This window comes from Rattus norvegicus, chromosome 9 (genome assembly GCF_021556685.1).
Source record: "Rattus norvegicus strain SHRSP/BbbUtx chromosome 9, alternate assembly SHRSP_T2T, whole genome shotgun sequence".
NCBI classification, from domain to species: domain Eukaryota; kingdom Metazoa; phylum Chordata; class Mammalia; order Rodentia; family Muridae; genus Rattus; species Rattus norvegicus.
Genome location: NC_141542.1, coordinates 16095244 through 16116201, shown reverse-complemented (window position 1 = coordinate 16116201; position 20958 = coordinate 16095244). Strand labels below are relative to the sequence as shown.

General features: G+C 37.7%; 1 pseudogene; it reads left to right on the top strand.

The window, feature by feature from the left end:
* Positions 1-7672: 7672 nt before the first annotated feature.
* On the top strand, positions 7673-15173 carry LOC148003362 (F-box/WD repeat-containing protein 2 pseudogene; annotated as a pseudogene).
* Positions 15174-20958: the final 5785 nt, after the last annotated feature.

The window sequence follows — 20958 nt, the reverse complement described above, 5'->3', positions numbered from 1 at the left end:
TTGCAGAACCTAGTTCCAACAACAAAGTAAATTTCTATTTCCATTAAGGACCACCAAGTGTAGACGGATTCTCTTCAATGACACTCTACTTATATCTGTATATATTATTATGAAGTAAACTGTCTCCTCTCCATAAACTTCGATGGAAAATCAATCCCCATTTACCATCTTATGTCAATAAAGTATTCACAGATGCATTCTGTGAAGCGATGTGCACTATGTGCTTCCGTGATGAAAGTTGTCTATCAAAATAGGATACAAATCAAACTAGATCCTAGTAATCAAACATATTCCTTCAAGCTTGGTAAAAGAAGCCCTGGGTTATTGCCTAGATACTGTCATTCACCTGGTTCACTGGTACTCCTGCTAGGCTACCTTGATGTTTTTAAAAATATGTATAAGCCATTTTTCTGGTCTGTGAATTAGAGGCCAAGATCTTGGGAACATCTTGCCCAGACATTGACCACTAGTGACACATTAGATAGTCCGATCATCATCCATGTAAGTGGATCTGCTCCAGGATGAATTAGTAGCTTGGAAAGTGAAAAAAAATCTGTAGCTGCCTGGGCTTAATCCTGAGCTTAGGGATTGTGGTTTCTATAACAATAACTTAGAAACACAAATTTTAAACTAAACCTCCAATATGATCTGCTATGCTCAGTCCATTTTAAGAATTTCCTATTATCCATCATCCACATTTTTTCTATCTATCATCTATCTATCTATCTATCTATCTATCTATCTATCTATCTATTTATCTATGTATTTACATATGTGTATATGTATCATCTGTCTATCCACTTATATATTCATTGGTTTTCCATAACAGAGTTTCTTTAAATAACAGTCCTGATTTTCCTGGAACTTGCTTTGTAGACCAGGCTACCTTTAAATTCAGAGATCTTCCTACTTCAGGTTCCTGAGTGCTAGGATTAAAGGTGTATGTCAGTGCAGCTCACCATCTACATTTGAAAGAATTTATTTTTTCAGCTTTATTTGTGAAATCATGTGTTTTCTTACTATGTATTTTCTTTAAACTCATGACATATTCCCATCTTTGACTCCCATTGCTAATAGTGGAGGGACATTCCATCAAGCACAGCAAGAAATTTAAGTTGAGCTATCACCTCCCAATTTTAGGTTGCTTCAAATTACAGCTACTGTGGTGGTCTTGGACGAATACCAAGCTTTTGACAGAGTTCTGACATTATGATTGTGCTACTAGTATACAGTTAGCAGGTTTGTCACCTGTTATTCAAAAAATTGAAAAATGGCAGTATGCATTTTCACAAATATCAAGGTAGCTTTATTCAAAGCAATTTGACAGAATTAGTCAAACACACAGCCCTTATGTTCCTTCTTTGTGTTTAATGCACTTGATTTGCAGTGTAGTAGGTAGTAGGTTACATGGGATAGTGTTTATTTTTAAACAAGAATTTATGTGGGGCTTTTCTGATGTTACTATTAAACACACACATTTCTATTACCTTAGTACATTAGAAAAAGTATACTTAGCCACTTTTGAGTAAAAACACCCAATCAAATATAGCATTTTCCTTTTTATAAGCCTTCACTGAAGGAAAATGGTTTCAGGTCTTCTGAGAACTTGTTAGGATAATATGAAGTTCTGTGCTTTTCTGCTTTTCCAAATCTACCTTTATTACTGCTCAGAAGCAACAGAATGTAGTGCACCCATAGTTCTCAACCTTACCTTCCTCATGCTCTGATCCTTTAACATAGTACCACATGTTTGGTGATCCCAAAGCATAAAATTATTTTCATTATTACTTCATAACCCTATTTTTGCTACTGTTATGATCTCAATATAAATATATATCATATCCCTGTGAAAATGTTGTTTCACCCAAAAGATGTCACTACCCAAAAGTTGAGAACTTCTGTACTACAGGAATACCTCCTACAAGGACCCAATAAGCTTACTATACACTATTGACCTCTGAGCTTTTTCTACCTCCTAGCTCCTATCTCAAAAGTTTTTGTTTTTTAATGCTGTAAAGACAAAAATAAAGAATGAGTGTCTCAGATAATATCTCTCAGCAACAAGTCATTTAGGAAGAGGTGATCTGCACATGCATGCCTGTGTCCTGTATGTGGGCCGGTTTTGAATCCTCCTAGAAAACCCTGTTTTCTGGTGACTTCCCAGTGTGTCCTACAGACCTTGTACTTGATCACCTTCTTTGCTATTTACTATTTGCTATCTTAAAAGTATTGCCAGCAAAATATAATTTTCACAGCTAATGAATTATCCTTTTTAAAGGGGAGAGGCTTCTCAAATCTGTCCAGAGCATATTTTCACCACAAAACAGAAATTTATTCTTCATATACTTTAAACCTATGATATTCTTCTGCTGATGAAACAGATTATAGCACTGGCCAGCATTCCACTAGTAGTGGATCATAGCAATCAACTGTGTGAAACCATACTCATCCCTTTTTTCTCCCCCTCCCCACTCTGCCACACTCTTCTTTCTATTATTACATAACCCCTCTTCAGTCCTACACTTCTTCCTCTCCCCTTATGTCATCCTTTCTCTCCTCTTCCTTTCCCCTCCCCCTTTCCTCCTTCTTTTTTACTCTTTTTCAGTTGCCTCCTTTGTCCTGTTCATTTTTTTATTGCTTTTTATTTATTTACATTCCCTGTTTTGCCTCTGCCAACCCCCTTTCCCATATGTCCACACCCCTGTTTCTATAAGGTTGCTCCCACTCTCCACCCACACCCACCTCACCACCCTAGCAGTCCTCTATCCTGGGCATCGATCCTTCACAAGACCAAGGGCCTCCCCTCCCATTGATGCCAGATAAGGCAATCCTCTGCTCCATAGGCATCTGGAGCCATGGGTCCCCTCCATGTGTATCCTTTGGTTTTGGTTTAGTTTCCAGGAGCTTTCGGGGTGGTGGGGCTTGATATTGTTGTTCTTCCTATGAGGTGGCAAACCTCTTCAGCTCCTTCAGTTATTGCCCTATCTCTTCCACTGGTGGCCCCAAGCTCAGTCCAATGGTTGGCTCTGATCATCCACATCTATATTGGTCAGACTCATTCTTTTTTTTCTTTTCAGTGTCTTCCAAAAAGATCTAACATTGATAAAATGACTGTCAAAATGTTTGGAAAACTAATTAGTAACAATAAAGAGTAGAGCATGGGGTCATGCCAAAACTCCTAGCCAGTATTAAGTCTGTTAAAGTGCAGATGATATGTGCAGGCGAAGGCCTTAGATATGCAACAACAGTTAGATGGAGCAAGTCTCCAGGATGTATGTTGTGCAGCCTTTACTTCAAATTTGTAAATAATCTGGTTCTTAAATATTATAAAAGACAGGATTTCCCAGGCTTTAAAAGGTCTATATGTACAAATAATGTAAATATCACATCTATGAGAGTGGCACCTCAGGCCATAGACACAAAAGTTGTCCAGATGTTCTGGTCATATTATCAAGAAGTGTCTTACAATTTCTCATCTCACTTCAGTAATTACAGTGGTTTTGATGAAAGGTTGAAAAATGCTTAAACATAAAAATGCTTTGGTCATGTTAGTCATATTTACCCTCATGATTAGATTTCCCTGAAATATTTAAAATTAAAATTTTATAGACCTAACTATGGTTGGTAGAATAGACACAGCTAAAGTCTGAACACATAATTAATTAAAAAAACAAATACACTGTGGACTAAGAAAGCTAGATGACTAACTGTAAGACTACCTGACATTTTCCTAGGAAAAAATGAGAGGGAAGTATGTAATATCAAGATAAAAAAATAAAGGTTATTGGTAAAGCAGATCCAGCAGCTTGGTTAACATATGAGAAGTATGACCTCTGAGCTATGAGACTACGGTCTCTAGAATGTAGAAACAGACAGCTTATCTTCATTATCAACTCAGATCATCCAATGTAAAATGAGCAGAAAAAAAGTCAGGCAATATCAGAGCACCAAGGTCTATGAACTATGTACATTACAGAACCAGACTATTCTAAGATAATTTTTGTACTTGGCATTCATGCCTCTGGAGTCTGGGTTCATGTGATATACTAGTCACTTGAACAAATGTACAAAGTTTAAAATTTAAATCTTTAAAAAACATCTTATGAACTCTACAAAGAGCTTTTAACTGCAAAATTTTCAAGAATTCTTCATTCTACTAAGGAAAGTGAATAGTTATTTATGGATTTTAGATCCCTGAATGCTCTGATAGATTTAGCAAGACCTAGGTTATAGGTTGTTAATTAGCCATCCTCTATGGCAAGCTACAGCAGCAAGCAGTATTCTTCAGCACCAGAGGATACTTTTGAAATCTTCATACAACACATAGCTTTAACATGTCTTTCACAGAGTGCTGAGGGAGCAATCATCATATGAGAATATAATGTCATGTAGCTGATTTTTGTTGTTATAAAAATATAAAAAATAAAATGCTGTCATTTATCCCCATTAGGTCTACACCACAGTGCCCCAAGATATCTGCTAGATATCTTAATTCTTAGTCAGCAAAGCCTCTCACACGCTTTGCTCCATCCCATGTCACACTGCTGAAGGACTCTCTCTGAGGCGTCAGCAATGTCTCTACCTATCTAGTTTCCAAGGCAGGTTTCCATGCCAGAAACACACATCTCAATTCTATGGTCACTCAGACCAGCCACCCTACACTCCATTACACTTAAATCTACACATGAAAGAACACACAACACAATAACCTTTGACCCAATTGATAAGATATAATTTCCCACATAAACATACAAAGCCCAGTACCATCCATCCATTAAGAACATTAATAGCAACTTGTAAATACACAGAGTGGAATCTTAACATCACCTTCCATGTTCTCTACCAGTTACTCTCTCTCTCCTCCTCTTCCTTCAAACTCTTCTCCCACCCATCCTTCCTTCTCATCCAATGACAGGCCTCCTTCTATCCTGTACCTGCCCCTCACCTGTATTTTACAAATTAAATGAGGAGAAGGTTCTGGTGAAGTCACCTGAGTCCTGAATACTTGACTAGGCAGCCATCCTTGGGGCAGTGGAAATAGCATCAAAATACAGGTAACTCCAGGGCAAACCACATTTTTAAGAATGTCTCTGTCTCTCCCTCTCTGTCTCTCTTTTCCTGTCTCTTCCTGTCTATCTCTGTCTCCCCCTTTCTCTCTGCATGACTGTCTCTGTCTATTTCTCTTTCTGTTTCTCTGCTTTTCTTTTTGTGTGTCTATATCTGTCTCTGTGTCTCTCACTCTTGCTCTCTTTCCTGAACTCTGTGCATTAACATTTTTCTTGTGTTGAACTCTACCTTAAACATGTGATGCAAAGGGAAACTTTACATTTTATTTCTACACATATGGAAATCAACAGCATAGAAGAGATCTTGGGGTGAAACTGCAGATGTGACTCAAATGGAATTGCAGCTTTTCATCTGCTGCAATAGCACTTAAGGATTTGGTTGACTTTAGTTTAGCCACTCAGAAGATATCATAGTCATTGTGCAGATAAAGTTCCATCTTTTAATTTCATTCAGAATAGGACAGTTAAATTGGTGAAGCTAAATTCTCAGTTATTTTTCAGCCAAAAGAGTTATTAAGTAATACTCAAACTAAAAAAAGGATTTCTATAAGCCATTTACTTTGATATCACAGACTCTGAAAGTTAGCATGCCTTTTCAAAGTCTTCCTATCAGCAGTGGCTAGAGAGACCTATAAAGATAAAAAGTTAAATTATAGTCAATTATCTTCAAACCTGTCTCACATGCCTGAGCCACAAACTCAACACCAGAAATGCAGGATTATTCTGTACTCATTGTATGTAACAACAACAACAACAACAACAACAACAACAGTAACAACAACAATGATGACAACAACAGCAGCAACAACGACAACAAAACCCCCTGTATTCCAAGTCTTTATTTCCTTTGAAAATCCTATGTGGCATATTCATAATACTTTCTGCCACAAGATAAAAATCCAAATCTCTAAATCTTCTTTCAGAGATCTTGGTAAAATGCAAGGGACTAAAACTGAGCATAGTATGTAGACAGTGGTTCAACCTTCCTAATACTGTGAACTGTTAATACAACTTATGTTTTGGCAACCCCCAGTCACAAAATTATTTTTGTTGCTATTTCATCACAATGATTTTCCTATTGTTATGTATTATAGAGTAGATGTCTCTGTTTTCCAATGACTTCTGAAAGGGTCCTTCAATCCTTAAAGTGGTCCAGAACCACAGAGTGAGAATTCCTTAAGGTAGAGACTGTGGACATTGGATTCTCTGGGGCAACCTCAATGTTATCAATCACATGTACGTTGTATAAAAAGAACATGAGCCTGTCTCCTTTATATTGACACTCTCTGGTTCTAGATCTACCTAAGTGCAGTGCTACTCTTGTGGCCAATGGGTGCTTCAAGGTCCAGACTCTTGCCATTTTCACATGTGCTCCACAGCAAAACAAACCATAGAAAGTGGTAGTTATCTGAGTTGTTTAGAGTAATTTTATATCTGTTGAATCTGATAAAAATGATCTTTATTATTGGATTTAATTTAATTTCAATAATATACCATAAATACTCATATATGTTAAAATGGGAGGGTTTTTTCAAAAACTTTTTTCAACATCTATAATTTAAGAAATATTATCCTCCATACAGACCATTTTACATTTTTTTAGCTAGAGATGAGAAGCATTTTTTAAATAGTGAATCATAGTTTAGAAGGAATATCCAAGTCAGTAATAGAAGTAGTATTTATAGTTGATAGCAAGTTTGTTCTTTTACTGGAGCTAGACTAAAATAAAACTGATGCAAAGCATTATCTTTAAGCATTTATTATTAATGTTTTCATTTACATTTACTAGTTCATTTCATTTACTAGTTAAATATTTAAGACCATGGAGTCTATAGGGAAGAGATAAAAGTAACCCAGCTTCAGTTCTGAAGTTAGAAAATTTAATTTAAGTGGCAACCAGAGAACTTCCTTCAGTGAGGCACTTTTTGTACCAACTCTATTTTATGATCTAGCTCAGACTCCAAACAGCATCACATCACATCAAAACACAAACTCCAAAATTCACTAGATACTAACTCAAGCTTACCTCTTCCAACCCATTAGATCAGAACACTACAATATCGATGGCACTAACCCAAGTAGAACTTACCTCTTCCTCTTTAGTTCCCTGAGGTACCATGCTCAATATGCTGCTAAATTCAAGAGTGATTTATTCCTTCGTGGGAAGAAACATAGATACTATTATCTCCCATCCTTTTTCTTTGTATCCTTCCTCTGGGGCATAGAAAAGATTCTGATGTGCTGAGTTATCCAGTACTGAGCTACATCTGTAGTTTCCATTTGTCAACTTTAAACTAGCTGTTTATTATAAGTAAAAGCACTGGATCTCCTTTTATAAGTTTCTCTTAAGAATAGGTACTTAAAATCTGAAAAGAAACTTTTTCTTTCTTTTAAGTCTATTTTCTTTAAAACAATACAATGATTTTTACTTTTATTTTTATGAAATCAAAATATAATTACACAAGTTTCCCCTTTTCTTCCTCTAAGCTTTGGAACTCACCCCTCCCCATCTGAGCATTAAAAGGAATAATTAAATCCATGTGCAAAAGCAACAGCATATCCAGAAATACTTTACCTGGATAAATTATGATGTTTGGTATCAACGCATGGAGCGTTATCTTCTGAGGGCAGGTGCTCCACACGTGCCACATCCAGTCATCTACTTGATGGACATCATTTCCTTTAGAGTAGTGTGCTTTTTTTTTTTTTTATTAACTTGAGTATTTCTTATATACATTTCAAGTGTTATTCCCTTTCCCGGTTTCCGGGCAAACATCCCCCTCCCACCTCCCCTTCCTTATGGGTGTTCCCCTCCCAACCCTCCCCCCATTGCCGCCCTCCCCCCATAGTCTAGTTCACTGGGGGTTCAGTCTTAGCAGGACCCAGGGCTTCCCCTTCCACTGGTGCTCTTACTAGGATATTCATTCCTACCTATGGGGTCAGAGTCCAGGGTCAGTCCATGTATAGTATTTAGGTAGTGGCTTAGTCCCTGGAAGCTCTGGTTGCTTGGCATTGTTGTACTTTTGGGGTCTCGAGCCCCTTCAAGCTCTTCCAGTTCTTTCTCTGATTCCTTCAACGGGGGACCTATTCTCAGTTCAGTGGTTTGCTGCTGGCATTCGCCTCTGTATTTCCTATATTCTGGCTGTGTCTCTCAGGAGCAATCTACTTCCGGCTCCTGTCGGTCTGCACTTCTTTGCTTCATCCATCTTGTCTAATTGGGTGGCTGTATATGTATGGGCCACATGTGGGGCAGGCTCTGAATGGGTGTTCCTTCAGTCTCTGTTTTAATCTTTGCCTCTCCCTTCCCTGACAAGGGTATTCTTTTTCCTCATTTAAAGAAGGAGTGAAGCATTCACATTTTGATCATCCGTCTTGAGTTTCGTTTGTTCTAGGGATCTAGGGTAATTCAAGCATTTGGGCTAATAGCCACTTATCATGACTGCATACCATGTATGTCTTTCTGTGATTGGGTTAGCTCACTCAAGATGATATTTTCCAGTTCCAATCATTTGCCTACGAATTTCATAAACTCGTTGTTTTTGATAGCTGAGTAATATTCCATTGTGTAGATGTACCACATTTTCTGTATCCATTCCTCTGTTGAAGGGCATCTGGGTTCTTTCAAGTTTCTGGCTATTATAAATAAGGCTGCGATGAACATAGTGGAGCACGTGTCTCTTTTATATGTTGAGGCATCTTTTGGGTATATGCCCAAGATAGGTATAGCTGGATCCTCAGGCAGTTCAATGTCCAATTTTCTGAGGAACCTCCAGACTGATTTCCAGAATGGTTTTACCAGTCTGCAATCCCACCAACAATGGAGGAGTGTTCCTCTTTCTCCACATCCTCGCCAGCATCTGCTGTCACCTGAGTTTTTGATCTTAGCCATTCTCACTGGTGTGAGGTGAAATCTCAGGGTTGTTTTGATTTGCATTTCCCTTATGACTAAAGATGTTGAACATTTCTTTAGGTGTTTCTCAGCCATTCGGCATTCCTCAGCTGTGAATTCTTTGTTTAGCTCTGAGCCCCATTTTTTAATAGGGTTATTTGTTTCCCTGCGGTCTAACTTCTTGAGTTCTTTGTATATTTTGGATATAAGGCCTCTATCTGTTGTAGGATTGGTAAAGATCTTTTCCCAATCTGTTGGTTGCCGTTTTGTCCTAACCACAGTGTCCTTTGCCTTACAGAAGCTTTGCAGTTTTATGAGATCCCATTTGTCGATTCTTGATCTTAGAGCCTAAGCCATTGGTGTTTTGTTCAGGAATTTTTTTCCAGTGCCCATGTGTTCCAGATGCTTCCCTAGTTTTTCTTCTATTAGTTTGAGTGTGTCGGGTTTGATGTGGAGGTCCTTGATCCACTTGGACTTAAGCTTTGTATAGGGTGATAAGCATGGATCGATCTGCATTCTTCTACATGTTGACCTCCAGTTGAACCAGCACCATTTGCTGAAAATGCTATCTTTTTTCCATTGGATGGTTTTGGCTCCTTTGTCAAAAATCAAGTGACCATAGGTGTGTGGGTTCATTTCTGGGTCTTCAATTCTATTCCATTGGTCTATCTGTCTGTCTCTGTACCAATACCATGCAGTTTTTATCACTATTGCTCTGTAATACTGCTTGAGTTCAGGGATAGTGATTCCCCCTGAAGTCCTTTTATTGTTGAGGATAGCTTTAGCTATCCTGGGTTTTTTGTTATTCCAGATGAATTTGCAAATTGTTCTGTCTAACTCTTTGAAGAATTGGATTGGTATTTTGATGGGGATTGCATTGAATCTGTAGATTGCTTTTGGTAAAATGGCCATTTTTACTATATTAATCCTGCCAATCCATGAGCATGGGAGATCTTTCCATCTTCTGAGGTCTTCTTCAATTTCTTTCCTCAGTGTCTTGAAGTTCTTATTGTACAGATCTTTTACTTGCTTGGTTAAAGTCACACCGAGGTACTTTATATTATTTTGGTCTATTATGAAGGGTGTCGTTTCCCTAATTTCTTTCTCGGCTTGTTTCTCTTTTGTATAGAGGAAGGCGAGTAGTGTGCTTTTAAAAGTAAATATTCAGAAGCATTTCCTCAATTTATTATAGAGCAATTCCAATTGTTAACTGATTAATATTGAGTAGCATTTGGGTTCCTGATATTCAATATTACTAAAAACCAAGATTTCTTAGCAGTAGTACCCTGTTAGGACAGGAGTCAAGCAAAAAAAAAATGACCATCATGAATCATAAACATTGTAAAAGACTTAAAAAGTAGTGTTCTGTAACACTATTTCTGGGAGGGAGAGGGAATGAATATTGATAATTAACAGGTAAATGAAGACAAACCTAAGTATGGATTCTTCCAAAATTCATCTAGATGACCCAACAAGTTTCATTTAAATTATTTACAGGAATATGGGTGAGAAGTTATTTGCAAGAGGAGACATGACTTATGAAGTTGTCTTTCTAATACCCTCTTGAGCATGAAAGGCATCTCAGAGAAGATGGAAACTAGAATTGCATTAAACGACCTGCAGGAAGGTAGCTCAAAACCTTGGAGAGTGTTGAGTCACCTGACTTGATGAAGATGAGACCAACATTTCAGACTTTCAATGTGAACACTTTTTATCATACTGTACACTAGCTTTTATATTTTATACTTTTTTTTCTGGGCTGAGCTATTAGGTAATAGGTTTATGTGCACAGGTCATATCACACTTCACTTTAAAAATGAACCACAGTATGGATAAGAAAAGATTGCAAAAGGCAGAGGTGGTGGATAATCAAGGAAATGTGCGAACTGGACATAGTAGGAAAAATTTCTGGTAGTTATGACAGCATTCACAGACCTGGAAAAGCTCAAGCATAAGCAAAGGCAAACAAGTAGAAGCCCATAAAGAGGAAACACATTTTTCTTAAGGAATTACAGGAAATTACAACAAAGCAGTTGGAGGAATTGAACAAAACCATCCAGCATCTAAAGATGGAAATAGAAACAATAAAGAAATCACAAAGAAAGACAACCCTGGGCATAGAAAACCTAGGAAAGAGATTAGGAGGGATAGATGCAAGCAATATTAACAGAACCCAAGAGATAGAAGAGAGAATTTCAGATGAAGAAGATTTCATAGAAAACATTGACACAACAGTGAAAAATGCATAATATTAAACCTCCAAACCCAAATCATCCAGGAAATCCAGGACACAATGAGAAGATCAAACCTAAGGATAATAGGTATAGAAGAGAGTGAAGATTACCAACTTAAAGGGTCAAAAACTCTTCAATAAAATTATAGAAGAATATTTCCTTAACCTAAAGAAAGTGTTGACCATGAACATAAAAGAAGCCTACAGAATTCTAAACAGATTAGATCAGAAAATAAAATCCTCTTGACACATAAATAGTCAAACACCAAATACACAAAACAAAGAAAGAATGTTAAAAGAAGTAAGGGGAAAAGGTCAAGTAACATAAAGACAGACCTATAAGAATTATACCAGAATTCTCAAGAGAAACTGTGAAGGCTAGAAGATCCTGGATACATGCTATACATACCCTAAGAGAACACAAATGCCAGCCCAGGCTACTATATTCATCAAAACTCTCAATTACTATAAATGAAGAAATCTATAAATTTCATGACAAAACCAAGTTTATACAATATCTTTGCACAAATCCAGCCCTACAGTGGATAATAGATGAAAAACTCCAACACAAGGAGGGAAGCTACACCCTAGAAAAAGCAAGAAAGTGATCTTCTTGCAACAAACCCGAAAGAAGATAGTCACACACACACATAATTCCACCTCTAACAACAACCACAACCACAACCACAACAACAACAACAACAATAACAACAAATCCAGGAAACAATAATCATAATCAATATTCCTTAATGTCTCTTGATATCAATGAACTCAGTTCCCCAATAAAAAGACATAGAATGGATATGTGAACAACACCTAGCATTTTGATGCATGAAGGAAACACAAAGTGACAAAGACACTGGGTCACAAAATGCTGGGTCTTCTATATGTATCCAGTCTGTTAGTCTATATCTTCTTATTGGGGAACTGAGTACATTGATGTTAAGAAATATTAAGGAATAATGATAGTTGTTTCCTGTTATTTTTGTTGTAAGAGGTGGAATTATGTTTGTGTGTCTCTCTTGTTTTGGTTTCTTTGCAAGGAGATTACTTTCTTCCCTTTTGTAGAGTGTAGTTTCCCTCCTTATGTTGGAGTTTTCCTTCTATTATCCTTTTTAGGACTGGATTTACAGAAAGATATTGTGAAAATTTGGTTTTGTCATGGAATAGCTCTCTTTCTCCATCTATGTTAATTGAGAGTTTTGCTGGATATACTACCCTGTGCTGGCATTTGTGATCTCTCAAGGTCTGTATGACATCTGCCCAGGATCTTCTGTCTTTCATAGTCTCTGGTGAGAAGTCTGGTGTATTTCTTATAAGTCTGCCTTTGCATGTTACTTGACCTTTTTCTCTTACTGTTTTTAATATTCTTTTTTTTTTTTTTTGCTCTGTACACTTGGTGTTTTGACTCTTATGTGACGGGAGGAATTTCTTTTCTTGTCCAATCTATTTGTAGTTCTATAGGCTACTTGTATATTCATGGGCATCTCTTTCTTCAGGTTAGGGAAGATTTCTTCTATAATTTTGTTGAAGATGATTACTGGCCCTTTAAGTTGGGAGTCTTCACTCTCTTCGATACTCAGTATCCTTAGGTTGCTCTTCTCATTGTGTCCTGGATTTCCAGGATATTTTGGGTTAGGAGTTCTTTTAATTTTACATTATTTTTGATGGTTGCTTTGATGTTTCTATGTTTGGTATTTTCTGCCCCTGACAACCAGAGATCTCAGAGACTAAACCACTACCCAAAGGCTACACATGGACAGACCCATGGCTCCAGATGCATATGTAACAGAGAATAGCTTTGTGGAGAACCAAAGGCAGGAGAAGCACTAGGTGATGCCAAGGCTGGACTCCTCAATGCATGGGAATATCAGGAGGGTTTGGGAAAGGGGAAGTGATTGAGGAAGGGGAACACCCTCATAGAAGAAGGTGAAGGGGATGGGATGAGGGGCTCATTGCCAGGAAACTGGGAAAAGGAATAACATTTGAAATATAAATAAAAAATCCAATAAAAAAAAGAGAAAATGAATTATTCCACAAAATGGAAACAGAAGGAACACTACCCAAATCGTTCTTTGAAGCCACAAATAATGCTCATACTTAAAACACATTAAGACCCTACAAAGAAAGTGAACCTCAGAAAAATTTCTCTTATGAATGTCAATGCAAAAATATTCAATAAAATTCGCACAAACTGAATCCAAGAACACATTTAAAGAATCATTCACCATGGTCAAGTAGGCTTCATCCCAGGGGTTCAGGGATGATTCAGTATACTGAAATCCATCAACATAATTCACAATATAAACAAATTCAAGGCAAAAAAAAACATGACCATCTCATTAGATGCCAAGAAAGCATTTGACAAAATTTAACAACCCTTCAAGTTAAAAGTCTGAGGAAGATCAGGAACTCAAGGCCTATGCCTAAACTTATTAAAAGCAATATATAGCAAATAAGTAGCCAACTTCAAACTAAATGGAAAGAAACTTGAATCAATCTCACTAAAATCAGAGACTGGACAATGCTGTTCACTCTCTCCCTACCTATACAATATAATACTTGAAATCCTAGCCCGAACAATTACCCAACAAAAAGTGGTCATTGAGTACAAATTGGAAAGGAAGAAGTCAAAATATCACTCCTTGCAGATGATCTGATAGCATTCTTAACTGACCCCAAAAATTCTACCAGAGAACTCCTACAGCTGACAAACAGCTTCACTAATGTGGCTGGATATAAAATTAACCCCAACAAATCAGTGACCTTCCTCAACGGAAAGGGTAAACAGAGTGAGAAAGAAATTAGGGAAACAATGCCCTTTACAATCATCACAAACAATACACAGTACCATTGTATGAGCCTAACCAAGCAAGTGAAAGATTTGTATGACAAGAACTTCAAGTATCTGAAGAAAGATATCAAAGAAGAACTTGGGAGAAGGAAAGAACTCCCACACTCATGGATTGGCAGGATTAATATAGTAAAAATGGCCATCTGGCAGAATTCAATCTACAGATTCAATGCAATACCATCAAAATTCTAACTCAATTCTTCATTGAATTAGAATGAGCAATTTGCAAAATTATTTGGAAAAGCAAACAAACAAACGAACAAGTGGAAAACAAAAAACAAGGTAGTGGAAACGATTCTGAACAATAAAAGAACTTTTGGGGGAACCACCATTACTGATCTCAAGCTGTATTACAGAGCAATCATAATAAAACTCCATGGTATTGGTACAGAGATAGTCAGGTAAATCAATGGAATAGAATTGAAGACCCAGAAATTGATCCATACATCTATGGTCACTTGATCTTTGACAAAGGAGCTAAAACTATCCAGCTGGGTCATGCCTAAACACACTCACTGAGCAAACTGAATGGGTCACCAAGGTGGCTTTGCAGAAGTGCAAAGACAAGTCTCTCTTGCACAGTCTTGAAGACTACATCCTCTTAAGTGCAGACAAATATGAGACAAAGATTTGGGCAGTTGGGAGAGAAATCAACTGTAAGTCCTTAAAGACACTGTCTGTCTCTGAGGATAGAAGTATCTGCCTGCAGTCAATACTTTATTTTGATGGAAAATACATTGTTTGTAGTTCAGCCCTGGGTCTGTGCCAGTGGGACTTTGCCAGTTATGATATTCTCAGGGTCATGAAGACACCGAAAGTAGCAAACTTGGCCCTGCCTGGCTTTGGATATGTCGGCTCTGATGTTAGACAACCACTACTTATAAGATCATGGACTTGAGGATATAGAGCCTAATAAGGCTCTGGCCTCTGCCAGAGTACATGAAATCAAAGAGAGGCTCCAGCTTCCTGGTAAGCAAAAAATTCTGGCTGAATGGACTGGATAGGCACCATAACACAGGCTTATTCTTTGCCACCAGCATGCCTAACCACAGTATTTACATGGTCTTATGGAAGGACCATGGCTCACAGAAAGAGCTACCACTGCTGACTGACTTTGTGTGCCAGGGCTGAGTGCAGGTTTGGAGTGCAATATCTGTGGCAGCCAACTATATGAACCACAGTTCTCAACTAAATGTATCATCACACAGTGCACAATTATTTGTCTGTTTGCTAAGGGTCAGGGCTGGGGAGAAGAGGGCTTGTTTTAGACATAGACCGGAGCATGCTAATGGTATACACCATTGACTTCATTTGTACTTAGTTATGTTGGGCAATATAAGTGTTTGCATTTGGATTATCTTTCTGAGTGAAATAATGAGTAAAGAAAGTTAAATGATTCACTAAGCAAAAGAAGAAAGAAAGGGAGAAAGAAAGAAAGAAAGAAAGGAAGGAAGGAAGGAAGAAAGGAAGGAAGGAAGGAAGGAAGAAGGAAGAAAAGAGGGTAGACTCCAGAGAACCAACTAAAACTATTCTAAAATCATACATATACAAAGCTAAACAAAGAATTATTAATTGAGGATTATCAAATGGTAGAGAAGCACCCAAAGAAATGTTCAACATCCTTAGTCATCCGAGAAATACAAATCAGAATGACCCTGAGATTCCACCTTACATCAGTCAGGATGACTAAGATCAAAAACCCAGGTGAGAGAAGACACTGGCAAGAATGTGGAGAAAGAAGAACACTCCTTCATTGCTGGTGTTATTGCAAGCTGGAAATCAGTCTAGCGAGTCTTCAGAAATTCAGACATAATATTCCTGAGAACTCAGCTATACCACTTCTGGGCATGTACCCAAAAGATGTTCCAACTTCTAAAAAGAAAACATGCTCTATGCTATATTCATATCAACCTTTTTATAATAGCCAGAAGCTGGAAACAACCCAGATGTCCCTCAACAGATGAGTGGTTACAGAAAATGTGGTACATTTATACAATAGAATACTACTCAGATACTAAAAACAATGACTTAATACTTACATTTCAATTGTTTTGAAATGTAAATAAGAAATACCCAAGTTAATAAAGATGGAGAAAAAAGAAAAAAATGACTTTATGAAATTTGCAGGCAAATGGATGGAACTAGAAAATATCATCCTGAGTGAGGTCACCCATTCACAAAATAACATGCATGACAAGTATTCAATGATTAGTGGATATTAGGCAAAAAGAGCAGAATACCCATGATACAGTTCACAGATCATATGAAACAAGATGAAAGAAGACAAAAGTGTGAATGCTTCAGTCCTACTTAGAAGGGGGAACAAAATAATCATAGGAAGTAGAGTTAGGGAGGGACTTGGGAGTGAGAGAAAAGAGGGAGGGAAAAGGGGACTGCCTTTTTAAGTGAAGCAGTTAATAATTCATATATATATATATATATATGCCATTCTTTTCACTTAACATGTAGAAATATCATTTGTAAAATTAAACTGTTTCAAAAAGATTTATTTTGTTTATTTTATGTGTATGAAAGTTTTTCTTACATGCATGTACGTACACTGTGTAGGATCCTGATGACCATGGAAATCAGAAGAAGATGATAGATGCTGATGAATCAAGAGTTATAGAGTGTTGCAAGCAACCATATTGGTGATATGTACTGATGTGTCTGCAGGAGCACGAAGTACACTTAAATGCTGGGTCATCACTCCAATCCAGAGATATCACTCTTATCTGTTGCAAAGGTCTACCATTAGTTCTTATAGAAAAAAAATTGAAAAATTTTGTAACAGCTACCTGTTTCATTGAGTACATTATTAATTATAATATTTCAGTTTTTCTCCCAAATTCATATTTGGAAAACTCTCAAGCCTACAAGATAAAAGAAAAATATAGGAAGTCTTTGATATCTAATGCAGTATATAGGCGACTCCAGTTTACAATATTTACGATGGTTGAGAAAATAATTTTTTTATATTTAAATATATTTATTTTTTTTTGCTTTTTTTTTTAAATTTTTTTTATTAACTTGAGTATTTCTTATATACATTTCAAGTGTTATTCCTTTTCCCGGTTTCCGGGCAAACAACCCCTCCCCCCTCCCCTTCCTTATGGGTGTTCCCCTCCCAACCCTCCCCCCATTGCCGCCCTCCCCCCATAGTCTAGTTCACTGGAGGTTCAGTCTTAGCAGGACCCAGGGCTTCCCCTTCCACTGGTGCTCTTACTAGGATATTCATTGCTACCTATGGGGTCAGAGTCCAGGGTCAGTCCATGTATAGTCTTAAGGTAGTGGATTAGTCCCTGGAAGCTCTGGTTGCTTGACATTGTTGTACTTTTGGGGTCTCGAGCCCCTTCAAGCTCTTCCAGTTCTTTCTCTGATTCCTTCAACGGGGGACCTATTCTCAGTTCAGTGGTTTGCTGCTGGCATTCGCCTCTGTATTTGCTGTATTCTGGCTGTGTCTCTCAGGAGCGATCTACTTCCAGCTCCTGTCGGTCTGCACTTCTTTGCTTCATCCATCTTGTCTAATTGGGTGGCTGTATATGTATGGGCCACATGTGGGGCAGGCTCTGAATGGGTGTTCCTTCAGTCTCTGTTTTAATCTTTGCCTCTCCCTTCCCTGACAAGGGTATTCTTTTTCCTCATTTAAAGAAGGAGTGAAGCATTCACATTTTGATCATCTGTCTTGAGTTTCGTTTGTTCTAGGGATCTAGGGTAATTCAAGCATTTGGGCTAATAGCCACTTATCAATGAGTGCATACCATGTATGTCTTTCTGTGATTGGGTTAGCTCACTCAGGATGATATTTTCCAGTTCCAACCATTTGCCTACGAATATCATAAACTCGTTGTTTTTGATAGCTGAGTAATATTCCATTGTGTAGATATACCACATTTTCTGCATCCATTCCTCTGTTGAAGGGCATCTGGGTTCTTTCCAGTTTCTGGCTATTATAAATAAGGCTGCGATGAACATAGTGGAGCACGTGTCTCTTTTATATGTTGAGGCATCTTTTGGGTATATGCCCAAGAGAGGTATAGCTGGATCCTCAGGCAATTCAATGTCCAATTTTCTGAGGAACCTCCAGACTGATTTCCAGAATGGTTTTACCAGTCTGCAATCCCACCAACAATGGAGGAGTGTTCCTCTTTCTCCACATCCTTGCCAGCATCTGCTGTCACCTGAGTTTTTGATCTTAGCCATTCTCACTGGTGTGAGGTGAAATCTCAGGGTTGTTTTGATTTGCATTTCCCTTATGACTAAAGATGTTGAACATTTCTTTAGGTGTTTCTCAGGCATTCATCATTCCTCAGCTGTGAATTATTTGTTTAGCTCTAAACCCCATTTTTTAATAGGGTTATTTGTTTCCCTGCGTTCTAACTTCTTGAGTTCATTGTATATTTTGGATATAAGGCCTCTCTCTGTTGTAGGATTGGTAAAGATCTTTTTCCAATCTGTTGGTTGCCGTTTTGTCCTAACCACAGTGTCCTTTGCCTTACAGAAGCTTTGCAGTTTTATGAGATCCCATTTGTCGATTCTTGATCTTAGAGCCTAAGCCATTGGTGTTTTGTTCAGGAATTTTTTTCCAGTGCCCATGTGTTCCAGATGCTTCCCTAGTTTTTCTTCTATTAGTTTGTGTGTGTCTGGTTTGATGTGGAGGTCCTTGATCCACTTGGACTTAAGCTTTGTACAGGGTGATAAGCATGGATCGATCTGCATTCTTCTACATGTTGACCTCCAGTTGAACCAGCACCATTTGCTGAAAATGCTATCTTTTTTCCATTGGATGGTTTTGGCTCCTTTGTCAAAAATCAAGTGACCATAGGTGTGTGGGTTCATTTCTGGGTCTTCAATTCTATTCCATTGGTCTATCTGTCTGTCTCTGTACCAATACCATGCAGTTTTTATCACTATTGCTCTGTAATACTGCTTGAGTTCAGGGATAGTGATTCCCCCTGAAGTCCTTTTATTGTTGAGGATAGCTTTAGCTATCCTGGGTTTTTTGTTATTCCAGATGAATTTGCAAATTGTTCTGTCTAACTCTTTGAAGAATTGGATTGGTATTTTGATGGGGATTGCATTGAATCTGTAGATTGCTTTTGGTAAAATGGCCATTTTTACTATATTAATCCTGCCAATCCATGAGAATGGGAGATCTTTCCATCTTCTGAGGTCTTCTTCAATTTCCTTCTTCAGTGTCTTGAAGTTCTTATTGTACAGATCTTTTACTTGCTTGGTTAAAGTCACACCGAGGTACTTTATATTGTTTGGGTCTATTATGAAGGGTGTTGTTTCCCTAATTTCTTTCTCGGCTTGTTTCTCTTTTGTGTAGAGGAAGGCTACTGATTTATTTGAGTTAATTTTATACCCAGCCACTTTGCTGAAGTTGTTTATCAGCTTTAGTAGTTCTCTGGTGGAACTTTTGGGATCACTTAAATATACTATCATATCATCTGCAAACAGTGATATTTTGACTTCTTCTTTTCCGATATGTATCCCCTTGACCTCCTTTTGTTGTCTGATTGCTCTGGCTAGAACTTCAAGAACTATATTGAATAAGCAGGGAGAGAATGGGCAGCCTTGTCTAGTCCCTGATTTTAGTGGGATTGCTTCGAGTTTCTCTCCATTTAGTTTAATGTTAGCAACTGGTTTGCTGTATATGGCTTTTACTATGTTCAGGTATGGGCCTTGAATTCCTATTCTTTCCAGGACTTTTATCATGAAGGGGTGTTGAATTTTGTCAAACGCTTTCTCAGCGTCTAGAAATGATCATGTGGTTTTGTTCTTTCAGTTTGTTTATATAATGGATAACATTGATGGTTTTCCGTATATTAAACCATCCCTGCATGCCTGGGATGAAGCCTACTTGGTCATGGTGGATGATTGTTTTGATGTGCTCTTGGATTCGGTTTGCCAGAATTTTGTTGAGTATTTTTGTGTTGATATTCATAAGGGAAATTGGTCTGAAGTTCTCTTTCTATGTTGTGTCTTTGTGTGGTTTAGGTATAAGAGTAATTGTGGCTTCGTATAAGGTATTTGGTAGTGATCCATCTGTTTCAATTTTGTGGAATAGTTTGGATAATATTGGTATGAGGTCTTCTCTGAAGGTTTGGTAGAATTCTGCACTAAACCCGTCTGGACCTGGGCTCTTTTTGGTTGGGAGACCTTTAATGACTGCTTCTATTTCCTTAGGAGTTATGGGGTTGTTTAACTGGTTTATCTGTTCCTGATTTAACTTCGGTACCTGGTATCTATCTAGGAAATTGTCCATTTCCTGAAGATTTTAAGTTTTGTTGAATATAGGTTTTTATAGTAAGATCTGATGATTTTTTGAATTTCCTCTGAATCTGTTGTTATATCTCCCTTTTCATTTCTGATTTTGTTAATTTGGACGCACTCTCTGTGTCCTCTCATTAGTCTGGCTAAGGGTTTATCTATCTTGTTGATTTTCTCAAAGAACCAACTTTTGGTTCTGTTGATTCTTTCTATGGTCTTTTTTGTTTCTACTTGGTTGATTTCCGCTCTGAGTTTGATTATTTCCTGCCTTCTACTCCTCCTGGGTGTATGTGCTTCTTTTTGTTCTAGAGCTTTTAGGTGTGCTGTCAAGCTGCTGACATATGCTCTTTCCTGTTTCTTTCTGCAGTCACTCAGCACTATGAGTTTTCCTCTTAGCACAGCTTTCATTGTGTCCCATACGTTTGGGTATGTTGTACCTTAGTTTTCATTAAATTCTAAAAAGTTTTTAATTTCTTTCTTTATTTCTTCCTTGACCAGGTTATCATTGAGTAGAGCATTGTTCAATTTCCAAGTATATGTGGGCATTCTTCCCTTATTGTTATTGAAGACCAGTTTTAGGCCGTGGTGGTCCGATAGCACGCATGGGATTATTTCTATCTTTCTGTACCAGTTGAGGCCC